The sequence below is a fragment of the Salvia hispanica genome, chromosome 1 (assembly GCF_023119035.1).
Source record: "Salvia hispanica cultivar TCC Black 2014 chromosome 1, UniMelb_Shisp_WGS_1.0, whole genome shotgun sequence".
In the NCBI taxonomy this organism is placed as follows: domain Eukaryota; kingdom Viridiplantae; phylum Streptophyta; class Magnoliopsida; order Lamiales; family Lamiaceae; genus Salvia; species Salvia hispanica.
This window is the reverse complement of record NC_062965.1, coordinates 44,122,362-44,133,347: the sequence shown is the minus strand read 5'-3', so window position 1 is coordinate 44,133,347 and position 10,986 is coordinate 44,122,362. Positions and strand designations below refer to the sequence as shown.

The 10,986-nt window shown below is 39.0% G+C and overlaps 1 pseudogene; it reads left to right on the top strand.

The window, feature by feature from the left end:
• Positions 1–611: 611 nt before the first annotated feature.
• Positions 612–10,953, top strand: LOC125197803 (annotated as a pseudogene).
• Positions 10,954–10,986: the final 33 nt, after the last annotated feature.

Sequence of the window (10,986 nt, the reverse complement as noted above, 5' to 3'; positions counted from 1 at the left end):
TCGTGTGGAAGCCCTTTTTTTTTTAAAAAAAAAATTGTACTTTTTTTTTTTAAAACTTTGTACTTTTTTTTAAAGGAATGGAATTTTTTTGATATGTCTGTAAATTTTAAATTTTATTTTAATGTAATTTTAATTTAAAAGTATATTTTGAATTATTTTTTCGGCTGCCTATGGGCACTAAAAAGGTGTGGTAGGTGGTTTTTTTTGTGTTGCGGCGTGGCGGGGAGAGAATGGGGGGATATTTTGGCCTGCCCGGGATTTTAGTAATCATTATTGTAGACAAAGGGAAAATTAATACTCTTTTCTTGTTAGGAAGATGACCTTTTGGGCATAATTTTTTTGCCTTTTTTTTAGTAATGATGAGTAAAATAAGAGGGGTAATAAAAGATATAAAAAAATTTTTTTTTTTTGTTATAGTTTATTTTGATTAGAATAAATTAAAAAAAAATTAATTAAAAAATGGGGGATTACAAACAAGACTATTTTATTTTTTTGGATATAGGTAGTAGTCCTCTATAAAAAAAATACCCATGCAAGTAGTGGGTATTTCCCAATACCAAAGCCAATTAATCATCTTGTTTTTTCACATCATGTACAATACCAATACGAAAATGGACAAGGGGGGAAGGTTCCGCTGCCGGAAAGCCCCAAAAGGGCCCATGGAGTTTCTTTGCTGTCATGGAGCGCCTCCGCCCTTTAACTCTCCAAAGCCATCGTCCTTCTTCAAGACAGCTGTAGCCATCCCGGAAAACCCCGCCGGAGAAGAAGAGGACGACAATGCTAAGCTCTCCGGCACCATTTTTTCCCCTTTGCTTCCACCGCCACTTCTCAGCTCATCCTCGACCGCATCATGTCTCAATCTGAAAGGCCCTTTTTATATTCAACAAATTATTAAATCTGTCCTTTTTTTTTTTAATTTATTTTAAGCAAATTGACTGAAATGAAAATGCAGGAGATTTCACCACTCACATCGGGGAGGCTTTCACATAGAAAGCGGGCCTCTCAATTGTCTCACCGAGGAAACCGAGTCGCCCCCGTTTCCCCCCCGATTTAAACGAGGACGTCTTAAGGTACCCCATTTCAGAAAATACTCCCCCCTCCGCCCAAAAAAATAGTCCTAGTTTTAAATTTTTAAAAGCATGTTCAAACTAAGAAAACATAAATGATTAGTCAATGTTTTGGGAAAAAGTTTATTTTTTGGAACACAAAGGGCCATAATTTTACAGCTTTCACAACATAGTCTGCATAAAGTGAACAAACATTGAGTATAATGATTTTGTCACTTTGGATTTTTACTTTTTTTTTCTTGAAAAATGATTTAGCCGTCCCAAAACTCAACCTTTGACTTTCTCAAAAAACACAATCACCTTTAATTAATCAAAATCTTAAATAGAAAAAAAGTTAATTTAGGGAAATTTTTTTAGAGTGTCCACAATCGGCCCTTTGGGCCGCCCAAAATACTATTTTTTGGACACCCCCAACAAACTTGGCCCCCCTTTTAAATTTGAAAATTAAAAGGGTTCCCCTTCGGGAAAATTATTTTTTTTATTTTAACAATTAAAATTTTTTCATACATTTTTGTTATATTTTAATATAACTAGAATAAAATTTATATTTTCAAACAAAAAAATGCATACTTAAAAAAATGCACCCTTTTAAAAAATTATAAAAAATTTTCCAAATTTTCGTCTATTATGAGGGGGTAAAATTATACAACGAAAAATAGGGGGAATAAAGTATTTATAAAAATAATTTTTAAAATTTAAAAAAAAAAAAAATTCGGAGGCAAGGCGCCCGGGCCCGGAAAGGGGGGGCCGAGTCGCGGGCCCAAGAGTTTTTGGGGCCCCGGGCCCAGAGCCCCGGCCCTCGTCCACCCCCGTCTCGGGACCTGCGGGCCCGGGAGTGGGGTCGCGCTTGGGCCCAAATTTCCGGGGCCGGGGGTGGGGCCCCCCCACCGTGGGCACTCTTTTTATGCTAAACAACTTTTTTTTTTTGATCGCCTTTAAAAAACAAGTTTTTGCCTTTAAGGAAAAGAGGGTACGACCCTCAAAATTTCATTGCCCTCATCATTAATTTTGTATCTTTATTGATTTTAATACATACCCCCCCCCTCCGTCCCCAAAAAGCAACATTTGGGAATCGGCACGAAATTTTAAGTAATTATTGCTTAAAGGGAAAAAAGAGGAAAGAAAGAGATTAAAAAAGAGATAAAACGTTTTCCCTTTTTTTGGAAAAGCTTTTTTTTTTTAAGGGCAAATGTTTAAAATTTTTTCATTTTTTAAGGGCGGAGAGGGGGATAAGGGGGAGATACATCACTACTAGTACTTTAAAATTTAAAAATCAATAGTCGTACATCAAGAATCAATTTTCCTGAAAACAAAAAAAAGAAATTCTGCATTAATTCCTTCCAAAAAAAACGCAAAGTTCTGTAAAAAACAACTGGTTGAGTGCATAAATGGTCATATTGATTTCCCCGGCAAAAAAAATTTGTACAAGAGTTTTTTTTCTACTGCCCTATTTTGGCAGTATTGCACTACCCTTTTTTAATTTTTATGATAAGCTAACTGAAATTTATTGCCAACATTTCTTACCAAAATTTCACCATAATTCCTATATACCATAAGATCCAATTGCTTCAATACAAACCCAAAGTCGCTACAATTTTCTTTCTTTTTTTTCCCAAAATTTTTACTTTTTAAAATTTAAAAACTTTCAACAATAATTCCAAAAATTTTGGTTAATTTATTTGCTTATCATGTAATTCCATTATTAAGGTTTAGAAAAAATAATATACTATCTCCCCCAAAAAAAGACAAAATTATAAATGCAATTTTAATTTTTAAAGATAATCGGGAAAAAAAAATAAGAGAAAAGGGAAAAAATGGTTTTTGGATTGGGGCCCCTATTTAGATTGATACTTTGGGGCCGATCTATTTTTTTGAACCCGGGTAGCCCGTAATTAAGTATGCTACCAATTAATTTATCATGGCTCAAACATGAAAACTTCAGTATTTACGAGCAAACAACACCCTGCAACCCCTGTTCACCGGCACCCCGAGCCGGCCCGGTGGCGCCAACCCCCGGGGCGGAAAGACAGTTGGGAGGTGGCTGAAGGAGTGTAGGAAAGAAAAAGAGGAAACCAGAACCCAAAAGCCCAGCCCACGCGTGCTCGCGCCCCCGTTGCCCGCCATCGCGGCCGCGCCCCCCCTTTGTCCCCCAGCGGCAAGGACGAGCAGACGGCGACAACCCGAGCCCCTCCGCCGCCACCCTGGTGGCCCCCAGTGCGTGGAGGCTGCCGGGCAAGGGGGGCCCGAACGCGACCGCCTGATCGCCGTCATCAACTCGGCGGTCAACAGAGACATATCGACCCTGACCGCAGCTGCCCCGGCTCTGCGAGGGTGGCGACGTTGAAGGCTCGAGCCCTGGAAAGGGGGAACGTGGCGGCGGGTGTGGCTTTGCCTATAGAGATGAGTTTAGGCAATAACAGTAACAGTACCAGTAACCAGCAGCAAAGCTACTGGGGGAAGAGAATTTTTTTGTTTCTTTCAATCAAGAGATGCTTGCTCAACTCATCTTTCAAACGAACTGCAAAGGGGACTTCACTGGATAATTGTATCCGTTTCATCCCCGGGGGAATGTGAGTTTGGCCTTTTTTTATATTGTTGTGTGTGTATGTGTGTGTTTAGTTTTCGTCAGGGAAACTGATGTGTGTGTGTGTGTTGGTGCAGGTGATGTGGAGATGAAGAGCAGGCACGGGGGAAACACATTTACCAAGAAGAAGAAGGTAAATTAACCTATAATAACTTTGCCTTTAGGTGACGTAGATTAGAGAATAATTGGAATTTATGGTATGTGCAGATGTGGTGGATGTTGTGAAAGACATGGGGGGTGGGCCGGGGGGGCACTTTTTCGGGACGTGGAGCAGAGGTGGTACTTTGGGCTGAAGACGGAAGGGCGGGGGGGGTGGAGTTCGAGTGGGGAAAGCTAGAGAGCGAGATGTGGACACAGGGGTGGGGGCTTCTCTCCATGGTTGCTCCAACAATACAAAGCGTTATATATGGGTTAAGATTAATGTTGGCTGGCTACCATGACTGCATAATCCCCCTCTTTTTTTGGCATTATTATAAATGTGCCTATTTAGCATGCATGTTTAAAAATCTTCTCTTCTGGAAGAATTAGACTACGGGGGTTGTTAGTGTTCTAAAGTCAAAAGGTACTATTGTCTTTGTTGGTATAGTTGATTAAGGCTTTAACCTTCGTTTTCCCCGGGACTGCCCTAACTAAACCCCAACCCGAAAAAAATTGGGTGATTTTGAACTTTTTGCATAATACGTCTTTTATTGGAATTTTTTCCATTCTTTCTCAAAGAACGCATGAAAAAGCGATGGTATGAATACTGTTTACACTTCTCCAATCACCCAAAAAATTTTTTGCCCTCAATTTACAATGCCGGTATTTAGTGATATCCATCTAGGACTGACCCCACCCCCTTCTTCAAAAATGGCTCAACTAGTTTTTAAATTTAATTTAAATTTGCAAAAATTTTTTTTTTTTTTTATTTTTATTTTTTAAAAAAAACCCTTGGTGGGGGGGGGTTTTGTCCCATATATCATCAAAAAAAAATTACCCAAAATTTGGCCCAAAATCTTTTGGGGAAAAAAAACAATCTAGCAATTACCCGGGAAAGTAAAAAAAGGCATGTCTCCAAAACCCAACCCACCCCCCTCTAATGGTCGGGGTTCCGGGATAAACAGGGCCCTAAAAATCATTTGACTACAGGACCCGATGGCCTCCTCGGCCGAACCGGGTATCAATGTTCTCCCGAAATTTTTAAAAGTTTATCCATGCGGGGCCAAAAAACCCTTTAAAGAAGGGCGAGGCTCTTCCTTTGAAAGAGCTCCTTTGAACATTGTTTCCCCTTGTTTGGCAAGATAATAAAATCTTTTTTTCCCCCCCGGGGAATTGGGTTTTTTAAATACCCTCAAAGATTGTTTATCCCCCTAATGATTTATGCTCGCGGCCCCGATTTTCCTCCAACCAACCCTCGTCATCACCTCCATTTTTTTCCCAAACCTTTTCCAAAAACATCCCTCTTGGTAGAGCTAAATTCCTCCGTACAAGTGAGCCCAAAAATATGAAATCCCCCAAATTCCTCTTGATTGTTTGAATATACCCTCCCCTTGCTTGGTTTGGTTTTTGGGGCGCTATCGTTTAATTTTCCCCCATTTTGTGGGGGGAAACCCATGGGATATTAGAAACGTTGCCTTTTGCCCTGGGGGGAATAAAATTTCCCTATGGCTCTCCCCCCTTCCCTTTGTTTTGGTTTTTTTCTTCCCAAAATTTTCCCTTTGAAGATGATTATGGATTGTTCCTTCACCTTTTATGAATTTGCCCCTATGAATAACATTTTCCCTTTGGTCCAAAGAACCATGGATCAAACATGGAATAACATCTAATTTTCCCCTTTTTCCCCAGATTTGAATGCCCCGCAATGTTTTTCCCAAAATTCAGTCCCTCCCCCCGGGGAAAGGTTGCCCCATGAAAATGGCCCCCAAATTTTGTTGGGGCTTCACCTTGAAAAAAAGGTGTTGGTTTCAATCCCGTTCTTCCTGGCTAAAATTTTATAAATACCCTTAGGAAAAAACCCATCAATAGGGTTTTTTTTTTTTTCTATTATAGGTGTTTATTTTATAAAGCTTTTCTCTTGCTTTGGGTGATATTATACTTTTGAGGAATAAGCCAAATTTTGAGCAAAATGTCAAATGTTTTGGGCCAGGAGTTTTTCTAATTGATGAAGATGCAAAAAGGGTTTTGGGGTAAATAAAATCTTCGGCTAGGGGAAAAGGGGAAATTAGACAAGAGTAGAAATGGAGCAAAAGCGCAGAAAAAGTCATCTACGTCAAGGAGCGAATGGTGAAATGGAGTGAAGTGCGAAAAAGTCATCTACCGGTCAAGGAGACAGAGAATGGCGTGCTGACATGAAAATACTCAATTATTGCAAGGGTAAAATGTAAATACCGACAAGAAGTTGCCTTAGGGTTGAAGTTAAAGCCACTCTATAAATAGAAGCTTTCCACAATATCGTAGTTTAGGTAGGAAGCTCTCATAGGCGCTTAACGCCACCCTATCTTAGTTTAGTTAAGTTCTGATTTCATAGCTTAGTGCTTTCTTGGCTTAAATCGTAGTTTCATCGGGAGAATTGACAACTTTGTCATTGGATCTCGACTCATTTCCAGTTTTATGAAGTTTTGGTGTTTATTTTCATGTTGATGATGTTATTTACTTATTTTTCTTGGATGCTTTTCGCAATTGGTAGCTTAGATGTTTAGATCCATGTTGTTTATATGATTTCCCGTAGTTTAGAGGTTGAGATTTAGTTGTTCACGTGCTTGATTTCGAGATCCGATAGTTTAGGTGACGTATGGAATGTAATCTATGTTCAATTCGCTTTCGCTTGACCCGGTAGCGTAGATCAGGTAGTTCTAGCTTAATTTCGCATTTACGTCTCATTTTGAAGCATGATCAGTTTATTTCGTTAATGGTGTTTGATGCTCTATTTTTACTCGTTTTTAGTTGATTACATGAAGAAGATGAAGTAGGAAGTAGTTAGAGATCCAGTCTGAATCTGCTGCATGCTTTTGCTTTTTCCGGCTTTTACGCACATGACTTGTTTAGGAAAAATGGTCCCCACTTATTTTTGCATCTTTGTCTGCTATTTTGGGAAAGTTTAAACATGTTCCTTCAGTTACAGGTGTTCTAGTTAGTTTAACTCCAGTTTACAAGTCGCAAGTGAATCAGTATATTTCCCATCTCGGTGGGAGAAGTTTGTACGGTTTGCGTATGTTTTGTGAGTCTATGTGTTTTGAATATGTGTTCTGTGTTTATGAATGTTTTGTTTTGATTTTACTGTATATATATTATCTTGGTTTTGTTTTATGTGTCTTCTCCCACTTAGCCTAGTGCCTGGTCTAAGTGTGAGAAGTTGTGTTGTTTTTGTTTGGTTGTGTCTATTCTACACTAAACACTTTTTCCACTTCATCAAACTTGCTTGAGGGCAAGCTGAAATGAAGTAGGAGAAGAAGAAGGAAGATTCGAGAGGCTGTAGATTCTTGGATTGACTTAATCTTGTGGGGATGGTGCTAGAAGATAAACCGGTTATGCATTTATGTGTCAATGTGTTTTCGTATGTGTGTACGTGTCGTTTTCTTTGTCTAAGTCCTTTTGCGTCTAGGTCTAGGAGTTTGTGTTTGTTTCTTTTCTTTAGAGTCGGAAGTGAAAACCATGCATTGAAACTTGGCTTATTCCTTTTTCTTATCTTTATACTTGAGGATAAGTATGATTTAAGTGTGACGAGTTTGATAAGGCTCGTTTCATGCATTGGTTATGAGTGATATTATATGCTTTTGGGGGAGATAATGCACAAATTTTGAGCTTAAGTGTGCAGAAATCTGTTGGACCCAGAAGTTTGTGCTAATTGACCTGGCGGATGCAAAATAGCTGATTTTGGAGTAAAATACCTGAAGTCATCGCTCGGACCTAGGAGAATCAGGAAGTTGACGACAAGAGTAGAAATGGAGCAAAAGCGAGAAAAAGTCATCTACCTGGTCAAGGAGACGAATGACGGGATGGAGCTAGCATGAGAAAAAAGTCATCTACCTGGTTTAGGAGACATAATGGCGTCTTGACATGAAGATCCTCAATTATTGCAAGGGTAAAATGGTCAAATACCGACAATAAGTTGCCTTAAGGTTGAAGTTAAAGCCACTCTATAAATAGAAGCTTTCCACAATGAAGAGGCACGCTTAACGCTATCGTAGTTTAGGTAGGAAGCTCTCATAGGCGCTTAACGCCACCGCTATCTTAGTTAAGTTTAGATAATTTGTTGCTTTCGGCTTAAATCAGAGTTTCATCGGAGGAATTGACGACTCCACCTTTGGATCTCGACTTATTTCCAGTTTTATGAAGCTTTGGTGTTTATTTTCATGTTGATGATGCTATTTACTTATGTTTCTTGGATGTTTTTCATAATTGGTGGCTTAGATGTTTAGATCCATGTTGTTTACATGATTTCAGTAGTTTAGAGGTTGAGATTTAGTTGTTCACGTGCTCGATTTCGAGACCCAATAGTTTAGGTGATGAATTTAAGGTAATCTGTGTTCATTTCGTTCTGCTTGACCAGTACAGATCCGGTAGTTCTAGCTTGAATTTCGTGTTTACGTCTCGCTTTTGAAACATGCTCTGTTTTATTTCGTCAATGGTGTTGAAGCTATGTTCCATGCTGTTTTTACTTGGTTGTTTGGAGAAGATGAAGTAGGAGTTAGTTACAAAATCGATCTGCTTTTTTTGCTTTTTGCTTCTCACAACTTTTCACGCTACCCACTGTTTAGGAAAAATGGTCCCCACTTGTTTTTGCATCTTTGTCTGCCTATTTTGGGAAAGTTTAAGCATGTTCCTTTGTTACGCTTGTTCTAGTCGGTTTAGCTCTAGTTTACAAGTTGCAAGTGTCCGTACTTTTCCCATCCCCTAGGTCGGTAAATAGAGTCCAGTTTAATTCCGCCAGGTCAAGTAGATTAGAGTTTTAACCCACTCAATGAATGCGTGGCAGCACCGACCCTTTCCGCTTGTGTCATAGAATCGATCTCGGGTAGGTCCATAGTCCCCGTGGTTCGACCCCGCTCTTTCCGGTTATACTTAGTAATATTTGTTGCATTAGTGGGAAAATTATAAATCTTGTTGAAAGGAGGGACACGTGCTCACGACTCACGTGCAAAAACCTCTCTTCATGCGCATTCTAAGAATGCGTATATACGCATTCTTAGAAATGCGTAACTTAGGTGAATTCGCAACGATCATCAGAAAAGTCAAACTAAACACGTATTCTTAGAATGCGTATTTCAAATACGCATTCTTAGAATGTGTGTCCTACTTGAATAAAATTGGGGCAATCGCATTCGAACGAAACACACAGACGAGATTCTTAACCCCTCTTCTAGTGAACCCCTTTGATGGCCGAGCTTCCTTTCCTTTTCGGGTTTTCGTATGTAATTGGAGTGTTTCCAACTGATCGGAAGAGATTCCCGACCCAGCTGAGTCGTTGGTACGATAACCGGCCCTGGCCTCAAACAAGTTTCCTCAATCCACTTCTACCGATTAGTATAATGGAGGTAAGGGTCGAATCCCACGAGGATGGACACGTTTTGAAAAGCGGTGACTTTCCTGGGTGTTTTGGTTAGCTACCACGTTTGGGTTGAGATTTTACCTAGACAGAAATAAATGTGGTACTCTACCGATTAGTAGGCATGAAAATAACGGACATGTGGGAGTGTTCGTGAAAATAGGGACAAGGTGTCTCGAGACATATGGAAAGTAGACGATTACTAAAGAGGAAATTTAGACAACAAGGTATATCCCATGGTCAGGGGGCTTTCGACAGTCTGGATAGTACATCTGAAAAGTAGGGAACAAAAGCAAAAGTAACTTAAAAGTAAAAGTGGTCCAATAAAGTTGATTTTGACGTTTTCTTCCTCACCAAGTATTGAAAAAAACATATGAACACAGACACCATAACTAAAACTTCGATTCATAAATTCAAACTCAAGATCCATCGATTAAAATGCTTAAACTTAAATTAAACGGTAAAACGCAACTTTACTTCTCTGACTGACATGCAAGGTGGTAATCACGGCGCGTAAAAGAAACTCATGCACGAAAACTTGTCTAAACATAGCTACAACTTCGAATCAACAACTCGATAAGAAAACACTTAGAAATTGAAAGCAATGACTAAATCTAACTTTCCTAGAGGGGAATGAAGCAAACTCGAACCAAAGTGACATGCGAAATAAAAACTTCATAATGCAAATGTTGGAAAATAACAAAGTACTTCAAAAGTGCAACAACGATGAGTGTTTGCAAATAACCAATGATGAAAACAAGTAAACTTTAAACTAAGAAAGCGATTAAGATTGTTTGTGCCACTCCGGGCGAATACGACTTATCACCCTTCCAAGAATGCTACCTTTTCAGTCCGATTCTTGCATAAATCGCCCAAATTCATCTAATTGTTTCTCCCTCAAGGTAAGTTACGTGCTTTCTTCTTAATTTAGCATTATATTCATAGTTTATGGTGAAAATTGTGATTTTAGGGTTTGTAGCTAAAAATTAAAATTTTAGGTTGTTGGTATAAATTGTATGTTCAATGTGTGTTATTAACTACTAAGATTTGGTATGTAGTGTCTTTTGAATTGTTAATTTGTAAGATTTGTTCCCTATAGTTTATTTTTAATTATTTAAATTTTGAGATAAAGTTGTGTATGTATTACAAGATTATGGACACGGAATCTATTTGTATCCTTTTATATTGGGATGGAAGAATAGTACAAATTGGAGGAATTGGTTTGTCTTATGAGCCACCCGTGACAAATGCATACCTTGTATTAGATGAGTTTGTTCCATACAATGAGTTGGTTAACAGAATATGTGATTGTATTGGAATCAATGTGAATGAGTATATGATTAGTTTGACATGGAAACATGCAATTCAAGTGGGTAATGGATATAACTTTGTGGGAGTTCGACTTTGCGATGCTATATGAGGGATATGTTTGCAACAGCTATTCAATCGTCAAATTGAGTTATTTGTTGACTATCAAGCTAAGTTAGCACGACAACGATCGCATTGCACTGGCGTTGTCTATCAATCTAGAAGGGGACAACGACAAGTTCAAGATAGAGTACAATATGATGATGGGCCATCTCGGACATAATGAAGTTAGTCACGAGCCGGCTAATATTGGGGATGATGGGCCTGGTTTTGGGGATGGTGGATTATCTCCCCATATTGAAGTTAGTGACGATTTGGAATCAAGACTCTGCGGCGAAAAATCAACAACCTCACCTGAATTGAGCGAAGAATCGAAGCAACCCAAGATGCATATGATGATGAGACATTGAATGTGCCTTGTAGGTATGTCCCAAAGGAAAAGG